We start from the raw sequence: 12,686 nt of genomic DNA, 5'->3' as shown, positions 1-12,686 counted from the left end.
GTTTCGAAAAATGTAAAACATAAATAATTCATGAATCAGAGTTTATGTCGACACTCACGGTGACGACCCAATCATAGTTTATTGAAAAATCATATTTACGTCCCATCGTTGTAACAACTAAATGTGCAGTCATACATATTTTATAGATTAGAAAAAGTAGCATGAAACGAGCTCACCAATCCACTGAAACGAGAAGCAACAATCCACTTGCAGCTTCACTCGTTTGCTCGGCTTTATAAAAGCACTCAGAGAAAATAGGCGCGCGACCCGAGAGGGAAAACAACTGACGACTGCTCGGGCTTTCTTGACGCACTGCCCAGGAGCAAGCGTCAAGGTCGAACGATAAAAAAAACTAACCGAACGCGGCACTTTTTCAGTTTACGCGACCGACGCGCGACATGTTTGATCCTACCCTCGTCACCCGCTCCCGCAGGAACAAGCCTCAAGGTTGAAAGTTTCTACAGTTTCTTTGTGCCATTTTTGAACCATCATTGGAAAATCGGAACACCATTTTTATGATAATAATGATAGAAAATCCGTATTCCTTAAATTATCTTTGGAGACTGTTGATTAACCTGAGATTAGCAAAAAATATTACCACGGATTCCTCTGAGAACACTTTTGATGATTCTTCTTGAGATTCCACTACTTTTCCTTCTAGAATTCATACATTTTTTTCGGGATGACTTCAAACTTTTTCACTGGGAATGCATAATATATAGTGATCATCATCCCTAGAAATTCCCTCCTGGAGTTGTTTTAAACACTTATCAAAAAGTTCCGCAAAAGTTTTTGAAGGTATTTTTGGAAATTTCCATAAGTTTTCTCGAAAAGTAGTCCAAAAACTTGATCAGAAGTACCTCAAGTGTTATGGTATGATTTCTTCAAGGAATTATATCTTGCTTTAATTTGCCACGAAGTAATCCTTTGATATTTGTAGAAAGTATTTTTTTTACAGAAATCCTAAAAAAATAACAAACATATTTTTTTCCAAAATTAGATTGGAAAATATTTTGGTGAATGAGATTCTGGAGTTATTGTTTGAACTATACAAAAAGCAATTCCCTAATGAGTTTTAGATGGATTTACTGATTTTATTTTGGAGGTGCTTCTAAAGGAATCTGCTGAGAAATTCTGTCGAATTTCTTAGAGGAACTTGGATATAATTTGGATAGGCTAATCGTTCTGCGCTCAATTCCAGTCAGATGGTGAGGAATACATGTGCGGAAAATTATGTATTGCATTATTTAGACACTGCTACTAATTCATGATGATCATTTGCATAACATTTACAAATTGGCTTCTAAAACATAAAAACTATTGATTGTATCAACAGAACATCAGTGAAATCTACGAATGCAAGAGGATGTGCATTTCAAGAACAAACATAAAATTTAAATTAGCACTCAATATTATCATTCATAAAAAAGGAAAGCGATAATGCGATGAAATTAAGGCTAAGTAAATCTTAAATCTAACAATTGGTGTATTAGGCATAAATCAGATGAAGTCCAAAATAGATTATAGTTTTTGTGCAGTTGATTTAAGGTGAAACATCTCGGAATCAAACGTTTCTGATCTTATTATTTTAAGCTTTCTGCTAGTGCACAAAGCCAAAATAAAAAGTGCACTGTTGTTGGATGCTTTCTTCGCGAGATTTATGCCTTTGAAGTTTTAATGCAATCTAAGAAGTTTATTCCATATTGTTTCACTTTAATGTATCTGTCTGATGAAACTCACTTGAATGTCGTATGCATGCATACTTGCGGGCGTTTTTCGTGGATCTGGTGATACTTGCTTGTATGAAATGAAATTGTCGATTATCACTAAAATACACATCCAATAAGCAAAAAAACGCGTAATGCATCCCACAGACGACTCAGACTATTTCACCAATTTTGACTCCGTGCCCAGGTTGTTGTTTATGTTGATTTTATGTTTGATTGTGTGTGATAAAGCTTGACGAACCAATTTGCCAGTTTGTCTAACCGATTTGACGGTTGGTGAATTGGTCGGCCAAAATCAAACGAGTTTGATTTAGCTCAAACTACCGGTGGGCGTAGCCAAGATTGTGCTACTTTTCCCCGATCGGCGTTTCCCCGAATGTCGTTTCCCCGAATGACCCTTTTCTCCGAATGCCATTTTCCCAAATAACCCATTTCCCCGAAAAGTGGTGCAGGTAAAACAGGTGCTATAATAGTTTGCAGTGGCAGGATTGTGAACTAGAGAGAACAATTAGCAATCAAAAGATGGAGGTATTTGGTTATTCTCGACTATACACAAGTTGCCAAAGAGTGCTGATGACGGTAAAACTCGTAAGAACCGCCAGTCGAATAAAGAAGGGTGCATATCAGATGACCAGAATGTTCACCACCCTGAAATGTATAAAGTTATGACAATTATGAGTGCCAAAAACTTTTCGGCGAACTGGCGTTCGGGGAAACGACATTCGCCGAAAAGAAGTACAACCGTTAGACTAACTGATGTTTCTGTCTGTAGGGATGTTGCACGTACATCGACGTCAGCATTTAAAATGCCATGGTGATCTAGCAAATGTGCGCTCTTAAGTTGTTTCCATATGTTTTATTAGCGTTTTCTTGCTATTTTTAACCTATTTCTTTAGCAAATCCACCATCCAGTTCTACCTGTGATTCCATCAAAAATTCAAAAAGAAATTCCTCCAGGGATTGTATCAGGAATGCCTGCAAGGATTCCATCAGGAATTTCACCAGGAATTTCTCCAGGGAATGCTGCAGGAATTTCCTTAACAATTCTAACAAAATCCTTCATGGATTTCATCGGTAGCTCTTTCATTATTTCATCAAATGTTCCTCCATATATTTTATCAAGGTTTTGTCCACTGATTTAACTAGGAATTTCTGTAAGAATTGCTATAGATATTTCTTCCGAAAGTTTACCTGGAATTCCTTATGGGATTACATCAGAAGATCCTCTAGAGCTTCCTTAAAATGCTTTTCCAGGGATTCGATCAGAAGAACTTCAAAAGTTCCCATCAAAAGTTATTGTAATGATTCCACCAAGAACACCATCATTATTTCCCCCAGGGATTCCATCAGAAGTTTCTCTAGAGATCAGGAGTTATTCTGGGGATTTGAATTCCATCAGGAATACCTTAAAGATTCTATGATGAATTCCACGAAGAAGTCCGTCACGAGTCTGATTGAGATCCTATCGGAAGTTCCCTAGGGTTTCCATCATAAGTTTTTGTAGGGATTCCATCGGGGATTTCATCAGAAGTTCTTCGAGGGATTCCTTGAGAAGTTTCTTCAGGGATTCCATCTTTAATTCCTCCAGGGATTCCAACAGGAGTTCCTTAAGAGACTCCACCTGGAATTCCTCTAGGGATTCTCTAGAGATCAGGATTTCTTCTAGCAATTCCATCAGATTTTTCTTCAGGGAATTTTTGAAGAAATTTCACCAGGAGTTCTTCCAGGGTTAGCACTGGTCGCCAGAATTTTCAATAAAAAAATCTACCACAGTTTTGCCAGAAGTTCTACCAGAAAATATTTCAATACTAGGATTTCCCTTCTGAGATTTTTTTCAGGGTTATCAGAAATTTCTCCAGGAAACTAACCAAAAATTTCTGAAAAGACAAGAAGATTTTTTCTGAAAAACTGCGACAGAATCTACCAAGAATTCCTTGAAAGATTTAACTAGACATTTTTCCTTTATCTACTGTACGTATTACTTCAGAAAGTTTCTACAAAATTCCAAAAGATTATTCCTTCAGGGTTTCCACTGATATTTACTCAGAGGAATAAACAAATCTTTTCTCTGAATGGAGACATTCAATCCCTAAAATGACACATGTAATTTTTTGAAGGAAATTTTTGGAAAAAAGCCATGGATAAATTTCTTGAGAAATTCTTTGAGTAATTACTAAAAGAAACACTGGAACCAGTAGGACTTTTTAAGCAATCCCTAAAGGAGTTCCTAAAGGATTCTATAAGGTCATTATTAGGGGATTCGTTGGAAAAATTTCTGCAGAAACACTGGAAGGAATTGATGGAAAATTTATTAAATAGTTTCTGGTAAATTCCTGAAGTAATTCCTTAAGAAATCACCGGACGAATACCACGTAGGTTCCATTCAGCGATACCAGGAACAATCTTTGAAGGAAACATTTGGGGAATTCTTAAAAGAATTGATTCAAGATTGTGAAGGAACCTCTTAAAAAAATTGCAAGAAGAATCTCTAGGTAAATTTCTGGTGGAATCCCGTGGAGGAAGTTTTGGTGAGTTTTTTTGCATTGTTTCTTGTGGAATCCCTGAAGACCTGGTGGAATCCCTTGAGTATTTCTTTCATGAATTCTTGGACAAATTCCTGGTAGAATCACTGTAAGAATTCCTGGAGTAAATCTCTGCATGTATTTCTGTATGTATTTTTGAAGGAATTTCTCGAATTTCTATAGGAGTTTTTGAATGATTTTTTCGAATATCTGTAGAAATTTTTGAAGGAATCGTTTAAAAATCCCTGACACAATCCTTGGAAGAATGTTTGAATTGATTGCTGAAGAATTTTCTGGAGGAATTTGTGGAAGAGTTCTTAAGGAAATTACTAGAAGAATCATTGAAAGGTATAGGAGGAATTCCTGGTTATAATTCCTGATAGAATTTTTGATGGAATCCCTGAAGTAATTTCTTACTAGGGATTCTTTGAACATTTTTTCCAAAAATTTTCAGAGGAATTTCTGGTGGAACTGCAGAAACAGAATCCTGGAAGAATCTGTTGAGCAATTCCTGAAGTTTCGCACGAGGAAGTCTTGATTAAATCTTTGAAGGATTTTTTGGTGGATTTTTTTAAGGAAGCATTGGAAGAATCTTTGGGGAGTTTTTGGATAAATCCCCGGAGAAACCTGTAGAAAAATGTCAAGAAAGAATCGCTGAAGAAATCCCTGGTGGAATTTCTGATGAAACTCCTGCTGAAATTTGAGGAGGAAGCCCTGAAAAAAGTCCTAGTGGAATCCATGGGGGAATTTCTGGTGACGAATTTCTTGGGGAACCTCTACAGATGTTCCTGAAAGAATTCGTGATGTGATTCCTGGATAATACGTGATGGAACTTTTAGAGGAATTCCTTACAAAAGAAATTGAAGAAATTGTTGATGCAATCTCTGGAGGAATTCTTAAAGGCAGCCTTGGAATAGACCTTGAAGAATAACTGAAGAAATCACTTGAGGGTTTTTTTTGGATTGATCGTTGAAGGAAGCAGTGGAAGAAATCAATTAATATTTTTTTAAAAGACATTTGAAGAATTCTCTGGAAGAATGATAAATTCCTGAAGGGTTTCCCCGGATAAATTTTTGGTGGATACAATTCTAGAGCAATTATTCATCTAATTGCTTGTAAAATCCCAGGAATAATTTCTGGTAGAATCTCTAGAATAACTCATGGATTCCTGGACAAAATCTAAAGTAAAATAAATGGAAGGTGATAGCTCTACTTACATTCCAACGACCCGTTTCAAGAATGGCAGTAAATACACACACATTCTGAGGTCATTTTCATTACCAGCAAGCCCCACATGAAAACACCCCGATATCAAATGGATATCTGAAATGCTTTCTTACTTTCTGAATCAAAAATTAGATTTTCGACCCTGGCGCGTATTTAGTGAGTTCAATTGGTAATATAAAATAGGGTTTCGTTCTACTTCGTCGTAAGAGCTACTATTCGTCGTATCAAACTTAAAATGTTCCACTACGGCGGGTATTCCAACTTACCTGCAACATAGACTCATTTTCCGAATGTAATTTTGTGAAAGCTTTTATGATTCGTCCACCTGTACACCAAAAATGCAATGAAACTACTATATTTCGATAAATAGCTTCAGTTCAATTATCCACTTTTCACTTTTTCACCGAAATCGCATGGACGAACACGATTTGAGAGAAATGCTTAGCGATCGACTGAGCCACACCACTTTCCAACACAAGTTTCTTCCCGCCCCCGTGGGTGACTTACTTCGCCGGGCACTTATTTTCGCTATGAAAAACCTTCGTACTTCTTCACTGAAGGATTTCATTCCAATCACACGCCGTAAAACTTCAATTAATCACCAAACTTTACGAAATTTCCTCAACCGCCGCGTATAATTGAGAATGTAAACAAAGTTCAATCCGTCGTACTGAGAAAAAAAAGCTTGTGCGCATCAATGTGTGCGCGACGCTCGACGTAAAAATACGGTTCCTTTGATTGTGTTGTTTTCGCTGTACTGTGAGCAAATGCCATAATTGTACGGTCAAAAGAAATTGTGTTAATATGTTTGGGCTTAATTTTGATGACAAACAATGAATTTTAAAGGAAATTAGTATATTCCATCATGCTGAAGGAATGGAGGGAGATGCCCGTAGATCTATATATTCTAGTAAAACATTTTAATATAGCGTTGATATATTGTGTTTTAACCACTCAATACATCACAGTGAGCCGTAAGTTGTGGGACGAATCTGGAAACTGATTGCGACGGAGTTGAAAACGATACGACGGATTGAGAATACGATAAGATGCATTTTCTTTGCATTATTTCCAAAAACAGATCAAGATTTAACTAAATGTTATTGTACAATGCTAAAGCCGTTTTGAGAAAGAATTGTTTGGCATCGGTTTGTATCAGCATCATTCACTGCAATACTGGGAAAATTGCAGCTCTCTCTGATCAATGCTTAATACGATGGATACTAGCACATCACCCTAGGTAATATAAGTTAAATATGTTATTTACGATCTCACCAGGTTAAATTGCTAATTCTTTTCTCCATCATCGTACTGGTGTTGCCTTACTATGCACATTATTACCTTTTTTTATCTTTTTCGCCCGTCCTCACTGGAGCGAGCACCGCACTCTAAAGATCACACACTACTTCTTCTTCTTTCTGGCGTTACGTCCCAACTGGGACAAAGCCTGCTTCTCAGATTATCGTTCTTATGCGCACTTCCACAGTTATTAACTGAGAGCTTTCTTTGCCGATTGACCATTTTTGCATGTGTATATCGTGTGGCTGGTACGAAGATACTCTATGCCCTAGGAATCGAGAAAATTTCCTTTACGAAAAGATCCTCGACCCGCGGGATTCGAACCCACGACCCTCAGCATGGTCATGCTGAATAGCTGCGCGTTTACCGCTACGGCTATCTGGGCCACTACTGAGGCTATTTTCACTATCACCCGACGCGCGACACGATTGATCCTGCTTTTCCGCTCGCCCCCACCGAAGCGAGCGTCACACTCTAAGGATCACACACTACCCAAACAACACTAACGAATCGCGGCACTTTATTCACTCCTATGCGAATGACATGTTCGATCCAGCACTCATCGCCCGCCCCCGCAAGAGCAAGCGTCAAGGTCGAAGGATCAAACAACACTCATCCTATTTCGAGACTTCGGGAGCTAGAAATCCTGGCTACGCCAATGTTTCCGGTTAGTTCCCATAGCTTGAAAGGAATACAACAAAGTAGATCGGGTGTTTGACAATTGGGGAAAAGCCAGCTGATTGCCTCTGTCTCTGTCTCGTGGTGGATGATGTGGATAGACCATTCACATGGCGGGGCCACGCTCACAAAGTTGCTTTTCTCGAAAGAAAGGATACCGAAAGCAGAAGAAGAAACACAGTTTTCCTTGGGAGTCTTCTTCGGACTCGGTGTCTTCTTGGACCCATTTGGCTTTTCTTTGTGAGCGCACGTTTGGGGTGAATGCCAACACGGAGACGTGACACACAGCTCAAGGACCAGCTGCAGGCTCTGCTGGTGGCTTGGCGTTCCGTAAGGAATTTTATTTGGCGCACAACGGCATCCAATTAAAGTATAATTGGGGTTGTTTGATTCGGAGAGCTCGGAGGGAAATATTCGCTTTGGTGCGTTGGATGCCAAAGAAAGCCGTTGTCGTTTTGCGCAAATTGTTTCTCATTTGAAGGACGGGCAATGTCAGGAATTCGGTGCGGTAAGATTCGATGTTTATGTGATTTTAGTCAAATTACTCTTGAAATTTATCAGTTAATCTGGTTGATGATATTTCCAGTGGAAGAATTAAATGCGGCCTTACCCACGAAGGAGTGTAAGTATCCATGATATTTGTTTATAACTAATTCAATACATAGTTCCCGGTTTGTTGAACCTTGTTTCCTAAAACGCAAAGTCGGCACTGTTACATTTAAATGTCTAAAGATCGATAGTCGATGGCATTATTGCACGAGTCCTCACACGCGTGTTTCCCGTTCCATATTTGCTGAAAATAGCAAACAGTACCACCTCTTTTTGGCCTCAGGTTTGATTAACAATTATAAAATGAAACTGACGCCAGTAACTTGAATATCCACGAAATATCGTTGGTTTGTGGCCCAAATTATTTAATGATTCATCCCCATGTCAAAATCAAAAGAGTGATAAACTTTTAGCACCAATATAGGAGTACTACTTTCATGTAATTTATGTTAAGCTTTTCATGCAATCCAATTGCAAACAAAAACAAACACAAAAACTAGGCAAGATTTCTGACCTGAAACCAAACAAATTTGACTGACCGCATCCATTACCGATGAATATTCATAGCGAAAGATTATCTCGCCTGCCAAAATGCATATCATCTCCTCGTTGCAATCCACCGAACAGGACGAGGCCGCACTGATCCAGGTTAGACCAAGAGCGCATTAATCCAATATTCACGAAGCGCCTTTCCACGACCACCTGGAAACAGAAGCGCAAACCCCAAGTAGGGAAACATAACCCAAAACGCACTGATGGGGTAGAATAGTTCGACTCATTGAATCATTTCTAGAACGATTTAATTTGTCTTCTTTGCCAAATGTTGTCGAAATATGTTTACTCAAGAGTTGCCACTACAAGCCTAGAAAATGGTCTTCCTTGAATGTTACCGTGATTTCAAACAATTGATTACTTCTTTGCTTAAGTCGTAAACTTTTCAGATAATCTCTTTAACGAAAAGGCGTTTCCATGCAAAAGAACAAACCCATGGAGAAGCTTGGTTGCTATTTCTTCGATCTCCATACTAAATGGTTAGCGGTAAGTTTGAGTGAACCTAGTGAAAGCAAGGAGATCACCATCCTTCCAAATGGCGTTCTACCCACCCATTCGGTCATTCTGAATCACCCAACCATTATACCAATTTTTCAACACGATTATCCGTAGAATAGTTCAAATTTGAGAATTATTTTCATGGTGGTCGCTAGAATGATCTCGACTTCGAGTGATTTTAAAAGAAAACGACATAAATCTTCAAAGCAGCATTTTGAACCAATCTACCCTATGGCCTGCACTCACCAAATGCCAGCGATGGCTGAAAAATTATGAAAGCAAACACTTTCGCATTCCATGCCATTCATCTCTCACCAAAAGGAAGAAAGTTCCATAAGCAGTGTGGTGCAGCGCAGAGTTCACACGAAAGCAAGGAATCCACTAAATTTTTCATCTCGATCATAGCATTTTCACTCTCGCTCTCGGTTCTCGGTTGAAAGGAACCCAGACAAGGGAGGCGGCTGGACTGCATGGCGGCTGGACTGCAAAACTGCAAGATGTGATACTGGATATCGCACCAAACTCGAAGAACATCCGTCCAGTCCAACAAGCAGAGGAAACCGCAATTGCTGAGGCTTTCTTCGCTCCTTATCTGTGTATAACTCGTTCTCGATTAAGGATATGCGATATTTTCAAAGATTTCGTCAAAAAGTTTTTGAATTTAAATACCGTGCAATTCCTCGGAAGTAAATGGATAAAAAAAATATTCAAGTCGTAAATACTGTGTTTTCATATATTTTTATTCAAGTTTTCAACAAAAAAACTCGTCTAGTTTTAGAATCTGTGATAATTTTTACTTTCGGCCTAAGATATTCCAAAATTATGAAAGTATCGCAAGATACAATTTTTTATTCTCATGTTAAGTTGTTTGCTTTTAGCAAAAATACTTTGATTTAACTCTACTACAAAAATATGAAGCAAATTACTGCAACAATTCTAAAGTAATGAGCATATATGTCTCTGGTACTGTTCTGGTCATATTAAAATCACAGAGACTTTAAAAGCATCATTTTGTAATTTGCGTAAATTGTAACTTGGGGTTTGTTAGAGACCAGTCAACCAAATATTTGTTATGTAGACGCCCTATAAAATATGACTTATTCATTACTTATTTTGACTTAAAACAAAATGGCAGTCCAAGAAATTTCATATGGAGGATGTCATTCTCCAAGAAACTCCGAAATATCTTCAAAACCAGGTGAAAATGATCAAAAGCGATGAAGATTTTAAAACTAGAAGAGTTTTGTCCTTAACGACTTCACGCTGTAGCCAACAGGGTGATCCGCCTCAAAAACACGTAGCTTAAGCGCCACTCCACTAGGGAGACCACGCGTCCAATTCCGAATTGCCCGGATGAGACTTTCCTGAGGGCGAGTCCATTTAATTTCCTTGAAAGGATTTATGGATCGTGTGGAGATAGATACTTGATAATCCTAAATAAGCATAACTTTCAAGATATCAATATGAGAGTTGAAAAATATTTGGTAATGGTAAAGAATTAAAATTGATATTTAAGCCATTCGCAGTTTAGGCCCTTTGCTGAACTAACTCATTGGGCTGCGTACTGTGCTTGAGGATTCACAACGTTGTTTGAATTTGAATGATTTGAATTTGTGTAGACTTTTCGAGTATCGGAAACTAACTGTCATTCTCTCAACGACTAGAAAGAGACAGAGTGAATGTGAGCAAGAGAGCTGATCGGAAATCCGACTAAGCAGCAATTGATGTAACAAAGCTCTCGTCAGTTTATCGGATATAGTCACGAGCAACAGACGTGTTGCAAAACGTAGTTGAGGACGCTTGTTGGATACGACATGGTGCAGCCGGTAGCTGAACCGAAGTGTGCATTCCTAAGCGAGAAAATTAAAAAGAAAATTGGACACGAAATTTGAAGATAAAAAAAAATATTTGTCGAGAAAGAGATAAATGAAGCCAAAAAATAAATGGGGCTTGAAACCAAAAAAAAATCAAGTAGAAGTAGAAACAAATTGAGCAAAAAAGTGAGGCTCGACATGAGAAAAAAAAAATAAATGAAACCTGAAAAATGAGGCCAAAAAAAACGAAATTGAATTAAATGGAGCAAAAAAAAAAATGGGGCTCAAAATATGCGAAAGAAAATGAGAGATGGATAAAATAAAATGGCTATCGATATGGAATTGATAAAAAAATAAATGAATGGAATGAGATAAAAAAGAAATGATTCTTCAGATATCAAAAAAAAAAAACAGAAATTGGTCAAATCAACGAGTTTGAATCGGAAAATAATCAATATGGAAGAAAACATGAGATGAAGTGTTAATTTGATGAGATTGAAAGTGCCTATTTGATCGTTGAATAAATGGAGCTACAGAACATAGTATTGGAACAAAACTGCCGAATACTACATTAACAAAGCTTTGAAATGAAATTTGTTGGACCATAGCAAACTCTAAATGTGGTACATATACTGAATATGAAGAAAGTTTTATGCAATTCAATAATAGTTGTTTGTCATTTGGGTATGTAGCTTGAGATTTCTTGTTGTTCGTGATGAAGAATTAAGATGGTATTTAATTTCAGAAACATCAGTTGCGATCTTAACTGTTTCCTCCCTGGTCTATGGAGCTTTGCTTAAACTCATGTTGGTTGATGTTGATCCTAGATTAGTTTAGTTTGAAGATTTGAGTTTGTACATTTATTTCGTGATGTTAATAATAGTGATCGTAACATGTTGAGTACTAGACATTTTACAGAATTCGAATAGGTACGGCGTTTGTGGCATGCAATATGTGATTGTCACGAATTTGGGCATGAGCAAAAATGGTGTTAAAATGTTGAGAGACTTGGAATGTGAAAAAAAGTCGAACCTGCTTTGTTTGGTAGTGGTTGTGAGAAGAGATTGAAATTCTATGCGATATCTTAGTATTGTCGTAATGGAACGAAGGTGCCGTAAATATTCGTTAGTAGTATGCTGATGATTTTTAGTTGATCAGGTGAGAAAATAATCAAATTTTTGTCCACTAGTGCAGTACCACAAAATAATACAACGGTGATTCGCTCATTGGAGCTCCGCTACATTAAATGACTCGATGGTTGGATGTTCGCTGATTGAAAAAAATTCAACTGAAAAGCACACGGATGTCAAAAGTACAAGTCAAACTAATTATGACGTCTGAGCACCGCCGCATTGAAGAATCCATTGATAGAACAAATGTACATGTATATGTGCGTTTCGACGACTGATTTGTAAAAAAAAGTGCAAATAATATATTTTTCTCAGTATCGAGTCAGATAATTTAAAGATGCCGTATACTGAAATATTGATCAGCAATTTTATATTAAGCTAATGAAATAATTGAGAATCACATAGATCTCTGCGTATTTATGAATTATTGATTAATTCTTTGGAATTTAGACAAATTGGAAATGTTGAAGTACATCCGGAGATTTCTAAAATATGTCTAAACTGATAGAAGTTACAGATAATTTATTGATGATTTCAGATTTCTTAGTAAGTTCTTTGAATTTCTGAAAGAATATTAATTCTTAAAAAAAAAAAACAGTGTATAAGGTTTTTTTTTCTATCTTTATTAACGAGATTTTTAGCCCTGGGCTAGTTCATCTTGGGACCAACGGCTTTACTTCCCTTTCGAAG

At 37.4% G+C, this 12,686-nt stretch overlaps 1 protein-coding gene across 1 annotated transcript in view; it reads right to left on the bottom strand.

Annotated features, from left to right (window-relative positions):
* Positions 1 to 12,686, bottom strand: part of LOC110676555 — a 461,002-nt gene that overhangs the window by 207,896 nt on the left and 240,420 nt on the right. The gene's annotated exons all lie outside the window — the stretch shown is intronic.

The sequence above is a fragment of the Aedes aegypti genome, chromosome 2, assembly GCF_002204515.2.
Source record: "Aedes aegypti strain LVP_AGWG chromosome 2, AaegL5.0 Primary Assembly, whole genome shotgun sequence".
NCBI classification, from domain to species: domain Eukaryota; kingdom Metazoa; phylum Arthropoda; class Insecta; order Diptera; family Culicidae; genus Aedes; species Aedes aegypti.
This window is presented reverse-complemented; position numbering and strand designations above follow the sequence as displayed.